This window comes from Engystomops pustulosus, chromosome 2, assembly GCF_040894005.1.
Source record: "Engystomops pustulosus chromosome 2, aEngPut4.maternal, whole genome shotgun sequence".
Lineage (NCBI taxonomy): Eukaryota > Metazoa > Chordata > Amphibia > Anura > Leptodactylidae > Engystomops > Engystomops pustulosus.
Genome location: NC_092412.1, coordinates 78466826 through 78479922, shown reverse-complemented (window position 1 = coordinate 78479922; position 13097 = coordinate 78466826). Strand labels below are relative to the sequence as shown.

The 13097-nt window shown below is 36.7% G+C and overlaps 1 protein-coding gene and 1 long non-coding RNA gene across 7 annotated transcripts in view; one reads left to right on the top strand and one right to left on the bottom strand.

The window, feature by feature from the left end:
* PCDH9 (protocadherin 9) overlaps nt 1-13097 on the top strand; it is a 1504706-nt gene that overhangs the window by 673921 nt on the left and 817688 nt on the right. The gene's annotated exons all lie outside the window — the stretch shown is intronic.
* LOC140116540 (uncharacterized) overlaps nt 7459-13097 on the bottom strand; it is a 38071-nt gene continuing 32432 nt past the window's right edge. The window contains exon 3 of the long non-coding RNA XR_011852800.1: nt 7459-7547. This is a non-coding gene — a long non-coding RNA (uncharacterized lncRNA). The remainder of the gene's footprint in view (nt 7548-13097) is intronic.

The window sequence follows — 13097 nt, the reverse complement described above, 5'->3', positions numbered from 1 at the left end:
CCCAGCTGCAATATAATGTAATTGGTATATTCTCTTTGTATGGGGACAATACACCATATAGTATATAGTGCCTGAGTTTAGCTGAACTCTATACCTGCCATTAAGTTACACTGCTGACCCCTTCACTTAATGCAATCACAATTACTTTGTATATTGCAGACACACAGATACCCGAGTCATGAATAATTTATGCAGTCTTGTCTATACTGCCATTTATTTCCAGTGGGTAGCTTGACCATTGTACAAAACATATCACTGTTATTCTCCGAAATAAATACATTTAATTCCATTATAAACTTTGGATTGGTGCTTTCTCTATTATTTTGTCCAATATATACATTCACTGAAGTTAAATTTCTGTTCTTTGAGGCATTTTCATGCAATGTGTCTCAGTGATTTCAGGATATATATATAGAATCAAATTACTCAATCAGGTGCTTAATTCAATTGCAATCAATTATAGAAAAGGTTAAAACAAGTAAAAAAACGCATAAGTTCATTACACCGTAAGATACAGGACAACGTAGAGAAAAAAATCATAAAACAGTACATTAGACCTGTTCCTACATAAATCAATTTAATACACACAATGGGGGTTATCTATCATACGCTGGCGCAGCTGGATATATCAATAGGCTCCAGTCTCTTCATTTTAATCTTCTGATGAATACCACCAATGGACCAGATTTATCAAAAGTGTTCCCGAATGCTCAGGGTGCACCAGAATTGAATACTGACGAACGGTCTTCAATTTTCTGACGCATCCTGCACTACCTAGGAAGTGTGCACCACTTTTTTCTGGTGCTCCTTTTATATACAGCGTGCAACACAATTCTGTCAAGTCACTGTAATAAGTCTATCGCAAAATCAAAGTAAGTACTAACACACCCCTTTATGTGCATATTTTTCTGTCTAGTCGGACATAGTGCATTCGCCAAAAAAAAAAAAAACTAGAGCAAACACTTTTTAAATACATGTGCAAGCGGATTCAACCTTCTTCTATGCGTATGTTAGACAAAAAACAGTTTAATATATTTGGGCCAATGTATGAGATTATGAAGTTAAAAAGGGTTAATTTAGACATATTCTATGACTATATTGGTTACAAACTTTTGTCTCTGGTGCCCCTCTGCTCATGCACAGACCCCATTGAATTGTGAAGTACAGATAGATGGCATAAACACGTAGGCTAATTAAATGAACCATTAATTTGGACTGTAATTTTTTAGATGGTGACAGGTTCCAATAGCTTATGCTATGCTGATTTTTTAAAATGCCCTTGTTGGCATTCTGAATCATTTCAGTATGTTATAAAACTTCATTTCACATTACCTGTCAGCAGCATGTGGTGAGCCTCCTGGGGGGAGAGGGCCTCTGCAACGATTGAGCAGAGGAATGGATTCAGGAGACTATGACATAGGCTGCCACACCTGCCCCCCCCCCCCACCTGGGAATCACGCTGCTGTCAAGGAACCTGATAATGTGAAATAAACTTTAATAAAGTAATAAAATGGTTCAGTATGCATTTTTAAAATCAGCATAGCATAGGCTATTGGAACCTGGTGACAGGTTCACTTTGAATTGTACTCTTTCATAGGAATTATCACATCTTAGTTACGCATGCATGTCCACAGATCAATGAGTGTACACATGGTGCCAGCCCTATAATTGCAGGAGTACTCATCAGTATAACATAGTATTTCCGGGGTCTATTCCTAAAAAAATACCTGTCCACGTATACCACCCCTCTTTAGCCCTATGATAGATCCCGTCTGGCCTTGTTTATCCTGTTTAGTGGAGAGAAACTTATCATATATTAACATTCAGTAACTCATTTCAGCCACTGTCTGCTTCCTGTTGCATTATCTGCTATAATGAGCTGACCTGTGGGGGTTGCCCGAAGGTCAGCTAATCCGATACTCAGGACACATCTTTTGGATATGTTAGCCTGGAGAATTTGTTGCTATGTATTCTAGGTTTTTGTCTGTAAATTGTAAAATACTCTGGAAAGTGCTTGTGCAAAATAAACAAAAAATATTAATATACTGGAAAGCATTGGCTCACTTGTTTGGAACTATATTAGAGATTTACTAAGGGGTTATTTGTCATAATGCAAACAGTATATGAAGCTAAATAGCAGGTGACATTTATGAAATGATATGTTCACAAGTACACTTCTATTTCTAAGGCTCTTCTACATTATGTGAGTTTATTTGTGTCATTGTATATATTTCACTGTTAGAGCTTATCATGGAAGAATTCTTGTCCCTAGGACACTGAGCTGACGTATTCACTGCTTAGTATGCTTTGTCTCCTCTAAATTTTTATCTTATTCACTTATCGTCTTCAACCTGATTGATGGACTCCTTGTCGATAAACTAGCAATGACTTCTACTGGTGACATTTTAGTTTATTTACACACATTACTCATATTATCCTACTGAGAACTATAGATTTTCTTTATGAATATTGTATGTGTCTAGATAATCTAATACTCCTAAGATAGCGTCTCGGTCACTGTAAATATATAAGCCATTATGAAGCAGCCAGTACATGGGGCATCCAAAACCAGAGCAGTATTGTTTTAAGGGTAATGTATCATAAGAAAATGAAATATTACTTTTATCAGTCTTTGTAGTATTTATACTGGGCAATGGAGCTGCTACGGGAAAAGGACTATTTCTTATCTTCTGCAACTCGATTGTACACGGTAAACTTATAACACATGCCAAACAAATATTTGCCACTCTACATCTCTTTGCTCAAAATGCTTTGTTATTAGTACACCCATAGATTTAATAATGACTTTGTTTGTTTTGTTGCCATATTCTGAAAAATATCCTTTTTTTATTTCTTTAAAAGATACCTAATGTATTTTGCAGGATGAGGTGAAGTTTTATTGCTTTACATTCAAATTTTCAAATAGATTTTTTTTCCATATTTTGGACCTATTCAGCTCCTGAGCAGGCACCATATATAGATATGTTATCTGCTATATATATTTATGACTTATGTCTAAGAGTTAAACTATTCCAGAGCCATTTTCAAACTTTCCCAAACAAAATGTGATGTGATAAACCTTATTGACTTATATACAGTAGTGTAAAATGAGATTTGCATAATACACAAATACATTTTATTAATAATATTTATTGCTATTTCATACCATACCTTGGTGTGTTTTTTTTACATGGTTGATGCAATCTTAATTTTATATCATAGATTCATTGGGGGGGGGGGGGGTTATCAATACTGGGCGCATAATGTGCCAGTCTTAAAGGGAACCTGTCATCAGGGACCTCTTTTTTCACTAAATACAGGTTGCAATAGCTTCTACACCTGCAGTGCAAATTTGCCTTTCTGCCTTTTCTAAGCATTTGCAATACAATATAAGAGTGTGTTATAACTTACCTTGCACCTTGACAAATTCCTAGGGTTAGTCACAGGGGCTGGACTTTGGTTTGGATGCATTTCAAAAAACAACATGTGCCTTGTCTGTGTTACTCCCTCCTCAGATCTTAGCCCCCGCCTTTGTGCTCCTGTACAACTCCACCTCCTGCTCCTTCTCAGAGGTCCTGACATCAGTGGGGAGGGAAAAGATGTCCCTCAGATCTTAGCCCCCGCTTTTGTGCTCCTGTACAACTCCACCTCCTGCTCCTTCTCAGAGGTCCTGACATCAGTGAGGGAGGGACAAGATGTACAGGAGCACAAAGATGGAGGCAGCCTGCAGCTCAGACAAGTCACATGTTGTTTTTTGAAATACATCCAAACTAAAGCCCAAGGATTTTTTCAGGATGCAAGAATAAGCTATAATATACAATTATATTGTAATGCAAATGCAGAAAGGCATGTGTCATGGGCTTTTACAATCTGTCTTTAGTGAAAATGAAGTCCTTCGTGACAAGTTCCCTTTAAAATACCCCAAATTTGGGGTAGAGATGGTGTAAAGGGGGACTCAATTTGTGGCCAGGCACCAGGAGCTGTGACTTCTTCATGTTATTCTAGAAAACTGGAGTACAAGCCATGATAAATTCCCCTGTAAATCAACAGTTTCAGATATTTTGTTAGGATTGATTTTCATCGTTTTAACCTCTATATTAAATGAGAAATAATGAGGTAAGATATTTAGAAGGTAATGATGTATTTCTTAATTAAATCAGAAATGCATGTCATGACATTAATAAGAAGCTTGCTCTCAATAACACAAATTATTTTTACATAAGAAATCATAACAATGAAGAAAAATATTAATCTTAATTTAAGTCAAACTCAACCCTTTGTTTCCCTTTTTCAATTAATTTACTCTCACATTTTAGCTTTGTACCCTTCCTTCACTTGTGGCTTGAATAGTGATTTAGGATATTGTGATATTGTGTATTTTCTTCAGACTTGGTTGGATAAACATCTCTAAATTCTCTTAGCTCTTCTTATTAATGGTCTGTTTTTTTTCTTAATTGTCTTCCCTAGTTTCTGTATTAATATGGGCCATTATACCTGTTAATGGCTCTGCATATCAGTTTTACAAGGCAATACATTCTGGTAGATGAACTTTCTTCCTCCAGTTCTCTTTATCAAACAAGTTGGTGACAGGGCCCCCACATTTTCAAAGGTTTATACGGCAATCCCTGTACTGTACTTGTCAAGACAAATAGACTTTACTACCAAGCACAAAATATTAAATGCGCTCCAAGAATTAAGAACACGCACATTTCAAGTTGTACTGTGTTTACTTTGCTGTAAATTAAGGATATCTATAGATAAATGATAAATCATAAATGAGATAAACATATCTAGTTCCACTTTTATAACAATTCAGTCTAATGAAGTAGGCAACCGGGCACATTTATAACAAAAATGAAGCTTTGTCCTGGGTCAATATAACAAAGGACATATCAGAGAAGGACATGAATCATTTTTTGTCAGATCACTCCATTTCTGAAATAGAGGACTTCCAGTAGTTCCAGTTTGTTAGGGAGTTGATAAAAAAAAACAGTTTCTCAATAATTGGTGAAAGAATTAGCTTCCAAGACTTTTGCTGATGTCGAAGACAAATAGGTTATATACAGAAAGTGACATTTTTACTCTTATTGAAAACCCAATACGGAACTTTCTGTTCACCAAAGTTCCAAGGAAAATCCAAAAAGTTAAACACAGTTACAAGTTACACAGAGTTTAAACTTTTACAGCCCTTTCTCGTAAATAGAGACTTTTTTTCTCTATTCTTCTATGTCAGAAGGAGCCACAAAAGTTATGGACCTGGCTGAGGTTAAAGTTGCCCATACACTTTATATGACCGCTGGGCGAAAGCCAACCAGCTTATGGCTATTTCCCCAGACCCTTTTCATTGCTTATAAAAGCAAATTTTTTGTAAAGATAAGCACATGTGTGTTCTCTTGAGGGCAGACAAATTAACTTTTATCTCCCTTGGGAATAGAGCCTTAGGTTTGTTGAAATCAATAATTATTCATTCATAATTTTGTTAGGGGAGAGTTGGCCAAACCTCCATAAAGATATGATAGTTGGACACTTTTGTGGGTGCAGCCAATCTAACTTTAGGTTTTCCTAAAACACTAAATGATAAGGTCTGAGAGATGACTGGAGTCAGTCCTCTTCTTGAATGCCCATCACATGACTATTGCAGGTTAAGACTGGTGGGAGATTTCAAATAATCGAGCACTTTAATAAGAATACCACTTTGATAAGTTTTACCAATGTGGCTCAACCCTATAAAGCAGATATTCAATACGAAAAAAAGTTCCACTGGTAGATGTTATCTAGGGCCCTTCTACTAATGCGCTTTAAATCCCCTAAACATTTCATTTCTACAGGGAAATATAAAAATTAAACATTTTACTTAATGAGATAGAGGATGATCTTAATTAGTAATGAAGAAATCCCTCACCTCTAGCCTGAGAGCAACTCTCAAGAATTCTACACAGGGTTGCTCTAAATAAAATGACCTATATTCATTATTACTAATTTTACCACAGAAAGTTCAAGCGTATTAAAAGTAAAATCATAAAACTAAAAGTCGAATCTTCCAAGGCTGATTTCACATAATGTCAAACTGCTTGTGTAGACCACATGGCCACAGTGCATGATACTTCTCGCTTCCCTCTAGTAGACACCCCATACACGCCATGCTAAGGATTTGTCTCATCGGTCCAGTACTAGCCCTCTCTGCATATATTCAATATTTTATACTGAGCAGGTCCTCTTCAAGTTTTCTTCCTTATCTATGGAAAGCATAAATGTTTTACAATTGTTAAATTTACTGCTCATTGAAACAGAGAGTAACGGTAGATTAACAATTGTTTTTCTATTTCTATAATCATGTTTTTATGGAAATCACTTAGGGAATAAAATCATTTGCACAGTGTCATGTGCAATTAGACCTCTTGTCTGTCATATTATCAGTATAAAGTGTTCAAACTGTATTTGTACCTTAGGACTTGATATTTATTGTGGCCCCTCGTATGGCGAGCAGACCAAGTAAATGATATTATCACTATTTATTCCCTGGTGTTATATAGACTTATTGTTAATGAACATGAGAACGACATAATGCTAATGATACCCTGTTTCCCCTAAAATAAGACATCCCCCAAAAATAAGACCTAGTACAATTTTGTTCAGGCTTTGAAATATAAGGCCTCCCCTGAAAATAAGACCTAGAGGAAGTCATTGCAGCAGCGCTCCCCACACCATACATTATTATTAGTAAATCTTTTTGATGCAGCAGAAGGTTGTGACATGGGGAAGAATTCATGGACTGAAATCACCGGTGCCTAAGACCTAGTGCCTCTTTAGGAGCAAAAATTAGTATAAGACACTGTCTTATTTTCAGGGAAACAGGGTAGTAACAAGAATTACTTAAGGTGTAGAATCCAGTAGTCCAGTATTAGTAACTTTCAATCATTATTTTTAAACAGCATTTAACCTTTGCTAAGGCAACTTTTAACATATAACAAATATATGACCCTACTAGGGTCACTCTTTTTATAGTTTGCCTGGAGCCACAGGTCACGTGACCAGCTCAAAGTAGGATTCAGGACTTCCTGTGACTTGTTCACTGTTGGTGGAGATATTTTAGACGAAAACAATTTTTTATATATATTAAAATATAACTTTTATTCTATAATAATAAAATTCACAGGACTTGACGTACAGACATACAAACATAAATTCTCAGTGTATTGGAGTTTTACGGGTGTGTATGCACAATTTTGTGCGTTTAAAACAGTTTTACTCTAGTTGATGTTTTATTAGTCAAAAACAACAACCTCCTACTGAGAAACATATATTGTAACAGTGTGTGTGATTGGTATTTGCTTCATACTGCACACTGTTACATTATGTTTAATTGTGAGCTATAGTCATGTCAGTCAGACGAGTGTATTGTGACTTGTTTCCTTGGGCACTCTTGTGGCTTCTTAAGTCATATAGAGCTGCCGTATAGACTTCCCATGTCCTGCTGGCTTCCTGCAGATGGAAAATGCTGTGCATGCACTGCTGTCTGCATTCCCTCTTCATCTGTGAACAGCAAACTTTAACAGGATAGGTAACATTTAGCAGGAAATCTACCATCAAAATCAAGCATAATAAACCAGGAACATTAACCCTTTCAGGACCTGGCCCTTTTTTGTTTTTTCATTTTCATTTTTTACTCCCCATGATCAAAAATCCATAACTTTTTTATTTTTCCATGTACAGAGCTGTGTGACAGCTTATTTTCTGCGTAACAAATTGCACTTCATAGAGATGGTATTGAATATTCCATGCCGTGTACTAGGAAGCGGGAAAAAAATTCCAAATGCAGTGAAATTGGTAAAAAAACGCATTTGTGCCGCCTTCTTGTGGGCTTGGATCTTACGGATTTCACTGTGCGCCCCAAATGACATGTCTACTTTATTCTTTGGGTCGGTACGATTACGGGGATACCAAATTTGTATAGGTTTTATAATGTTTTCATACATTTAAAAAAATTAAAACCTCCTGTACAAAATTTTTTTTGGGGATTTTGCCATCTTCTGGCGCTAATAACTTTTTTATACTTTGGTGTACGGAGCTGTGGGTGGTGTTGTTTTTTGCGGATTTTGATGACGTTTACATTGTTATCAATTTTAGGACTGTACGACCTTGTGATCACTTTTTATAGAATTTTAAAATTTTTTTAAATGACAAAAAAAGTGCCATTTTCGAATTTGGGCGCGATTTTCCGTTACGGGATTAAACGCAGTGAAAAACTGTTATCATATTTTGATAGATCGGGCATTTTCGGACGCGGCGATACCTAATGTGTTTATGATTTTTACTGTTTATTTATATTTATATCAGTTCTAGGGAAAGGGGGGTGATTTGAGTTTTTAGGGTTTTTTATTATAATTTTTTTTTTTTTAACTTTTTTTTATTTTTATTTTTAGTACTTTTCAGACTCCCTAGGGTACTTTAACCCTAGGGGGTCTGCACGATCCTATCATATACTGCCATACTACAGTATGGCAGTATATGGGGATTCTACTCCTCATACATTACAATGTGCTGATAGCACATTGTAATGCATGGGTTAACCAGAAGTAGCCTCGGGTCTTCGCGAGACCCGAGGTTACCATGGCGACGGATCGCCGCTCCCCGATGACGTCACGGGGAGCGGCGATCCTCGAAAAGATGGCGGCGCCCACGCGCCGCCATGCTTTTGAAGCCGCCGGCAGCATTGCCGGCGGCGATCGAGGTGAAAACACCCGCGATCGGTGCTAGCACCGATCGCGGGTGTTACCGGTAAGCCTTTGCTGCAATATGCAGCAAAGACTTACCGGCTATGGAGAGGGCTCAGCGCGTGAGCCCTCTCCATGCACCCGCGGCCGACCCGTGACGTGCTATTACGTCACGGGTCGTGAAAGGGTTAACTCATAGATCCAGACACTGTGACTATGGGAATCCTTTTATTTTGATGTTCTCCTTTTTCTGAAAACACATACTTATTTTTCCCCCATTAATATATATTACAGTTTCGGCTGTATAATTTATTTGTGTAAAGTTTTTATATGGTGGTATCAATCAAACAAATGCTTTATGGTACCTATGTTATGGAGAAAAGTTTTGAAAACCAGAGGGTGGGCAAACATCTAAAAGGCTTTTATGTCTTATCCTATGCAAATGACTTCCAACTTGCCAACTGACACTAAGAATGGGCAATCTGACAATACTGACAAAAAAATCTTTTGTACTAGTATCACCCATTATAAGAGAAATCACTAAAGGGACTCCCATTTTGTCTGCTATGTGAATGTGCCCTAAATACTATTATTGATAAAAGAAGGCACAGCTACTATTATTAAGGTGAGGATATGGGTTGCATTACCGTAGATAATATTTCTTAAAATTTCATTACAATGTGCTACTGAAGTACTGGTCCAGACTGTATATGCATAAGTCATAGTAAGAATTTTCAAGTAAAGAAAATGGAGAAAGCTTCATCACAAAGGTAAATAAAAATCTTCAAAACTAATATGGAGTAATTTAATGACGTTTAGAAGATTTTTTTTCAATTGTCACCGGAAAGCCGACCCAGCTGTGCATCAACCTTCTTAATGCATCTGGCATTAGAGTGGTGAGCTGAAAAACATCCTTTTTGATACGTTGTGAGGATCTGATCATTGACTGTTCATATATAATAATTTTGAACCTTCTCTGCCTACTTGTTCAAAGTTCTCCCGTGAAAAGACATCTTTTGAAAACCTATGCCCTGCCGCCAAAAATCCCCCACCATACTTTCTCCTCAGCCTACTATTGCTTACAATCTATCCCAGATGATCCATGTCCCTTAAACCTATCTCACTAGGAAACAAACTTGAACATCTTCTTGACACCCAAACAAAAAACGGAAATATCTGAGCTTTGTCATGGCACATTCATCAGCTCCCACTATAAGAAGGCAGGTTATAGACTCCTGACACAATGGTGCAGGGTGCCCACAAGACTGGCGGAGGGAAATGTTCTGCATGTCTTCAGGTCTTGACATATACTATATATATATATATATATATATATATATATATATATATTGTAGATTCTATGAACAGATTTTACTGTCTCATTAGGACTACATTCCTGCTTTTTGTTGTCATCAATAAAGCAAAATACATTTTTTTTTTTAAATCCTTGAGCCTTTTTGGGTCTAAATTCATCTGTTTTTAGTGCCAAGCTGTCGAATCAGTTTGTAGTAAGTAATAAATAAATAATTGCATATTCTGCGACAGATACTTGTGAAGGCAATATTATGATAGCATCAAATTTTCCTAGTAAAATATCGACCTTGTCCAATACAATTTAGTTTTGTTAAGTTGTAGAGGATTTCACATCTATTGTGCCACCATAATAATATGCTGCTTTTTACATTCCGTGCCGCACCTGCAAAGCCACCCTTTTATCGCTGCTCTGGAAGGTCCTTGCTCGGGTGCAGTATTGTTTGTTCTTGGAGACAATGATTATGGTTTCTTTTGTTCCACAAATAATTCCGATCTTGTTCTGTACTATTGGTAACATGCCCAGAGTTTCATTCTAGGAATACTCACTGCCAAGTGTGTGAACTAGAATGGTCATGCTAGGATTGCAAATGAGAACCTAAAAGCACTAGTCTTACCAGGTATGTAATAATTTATAGGTCTTTTAATTCCCGATGTTAAAAATAATGACAGTGAATCCCTACCAGGCTTGAAAAATGAAGAGCGAAATCGCTATGCTTCAATTTCAAAAGGTCTCTGTTAAATTTACCAACAAGGGATGTGCTATCACAGGGCAGCAGACACAGATCAGTAAAATCCAACAAAGTATTTTGCTACTGGAGTTTTTAATGAGGTCAGTCACCTAGTCCTGTAAAACAATTAATTTCTACAGCACCTTGCTGCATGTGTTTCAGCAAAGATGAATGTTCCCTTCTCCCCTCTGATTTCCCAGTTCTTCATATTCATGTAAGGACAAATTGTCACAATGTAGGACTGCATACCTATTTATCCCTGTTTTGCACTAATGAGGCCATTCTGTGCTTTTCCCAGTGGAAATGACAGCCAAATGGGAATGCAGGACTGTGTGCAAAAGCGCCTGAAACACCTGCAGATATAAATGTATGTTCATGCTGTCTTACATATGCTTGATGGCCAGTGAAAAGAAAAAAATATTCTGGATGTATGGCAGCAGAGAAATACAGGATGTCACCAGCAGAGAAATATGAATATATATATATTTTTTTTTATTTTATATTACAGTTGCATATAAAACCATTGTTATTTCAGGCATTTTTCACAATAGCTTAGTTCCCATTTTAGTTTAAACCGTGGCTCTCGGTTGATATGTCTGCAAACCAGCAGCTAAAATTTTAACATCAAAACCACAGGAAACCTGAGAGTCTATGGGGCACATGTATCATAGTTTTGTCTTTCTGGGGTGAATTTTTGAGACATTTGGCAGCTCTTTTGTGTATGTATCATGCATGTGTCAGCAAGTGTGAGTGCATGAGAAGGAATCAGAATACTTGTGTCTACATGTGTGCAATCATGCATGTGTCTTCATGTATGTGTCTTTTGTAATTCCGCAGCAGAAGTGAGAATTAAGAGGTTCTGCAGCCACTGAAGTCTGTATTATAAGCTGAGATATGTATAATGAGGTTTTGCTGTAGCTGAGGTATGTATGATGATATTCTGTAGCAGCTGAAGTGCATATTATGAGGCTCCACAGCAACAGAGATGTGTAAGTTCTGCAGCAGTATAGTTACATATTATGAGGTACTGCAACAGTTTTCAAAAATGTTTTTTTTGGGGGGGGTCAAATTTTGAGGTATGCCCTGTTTTGTAAATGACTTATAAATTGCCCCGGTTAAAGTGAATAGGGTTTGTAAAAGTATGTGATTAAAATAGGAGAACGTGATTGAAAATGGATATGTAATAGCTGTTTTGGCTTAATCGTAAATGGTAGCCATGGATCTCTACTTCCATTTTTAAACCAACAATACAAAGAATTATCTGGGATTCCTAAAAAGGGGGGCCAAGGGCAGTTAGTAGGATTATAATGATTTAAAAAAAAGAGATTATCACAATAACTATCTTAAGAACACTACAATGAGACATATATTATTATATTTTCCTGCTATGATTCTCTCATTGAAAAAAATGAATCAGCATTACCCAATATCACATTTGAACCAATCCACTAATTAATTGCAATGTCTTCATTTTCTTTGTGCATTGTAGCTCTGATTCGATCCTCCATTTCATTGCCATCTTTATGACTGTAGCCTCATATCTGATTAGATTTATAGTAATCAAGGTTTCACTACGTGTTAATATTGTCAAATGAGAAAATTCATTAAAATCATACGTAAAACAATATAAGGCCGTGATTCCCCCCTCTCCATTCAAGATCGGGTGCAGATGAGCATGCGGTTGTGTGAATGATGCCAAATAGCAACATATTCCTATGTATGTAGTATTTTAGTGATTTTTCTCCTGTTAACAATATTTGTTTGTATGGAAGCCTTTAAGCCTTTTTTTCTGTAAATCTAGTCACATATGGCCTTAAGTATTAACTTCCATCAGCACTTGTATCACATTTAATACATTTTGGGGATCTGGGGATGTCTTTGGTGTGCTCCTGGTTGATCATGTTGTAAGTATTCAGGTCTTCATGTAGCCACATGGGGAAATTATATCTACGTAGAAATTTATAGATGTGGCATGGTCTACTGTCCATTGGTTATCACTAAAAGTGGTTAGGGTACAGTGATGTAACAAGAAAAGTCTCCAATTTTACAAATTTGCCAAATATAAGAGAAAAAAATAGAAAAGCTTAAGATAAATGACCTCAATAGAGTGTGGATCCAGAGAAAGGGAGAAAAAGCTCTATAAGGTCTATGCCAATTGACCAATAGTAGGGGAAAATTATTTCCCCACCCCAATATGACAGTCAGAATAATTCCAGGGAACAACATGAAATTAACAATAGGTTTAGTTCCTATAATCCGAGATAGTTTTGTTCTCAAGAAAACTCTTACGGTAGAGTTCCACAGTCTTACTCCTCTTACAGAAAAGAATCCCTGTCTATGA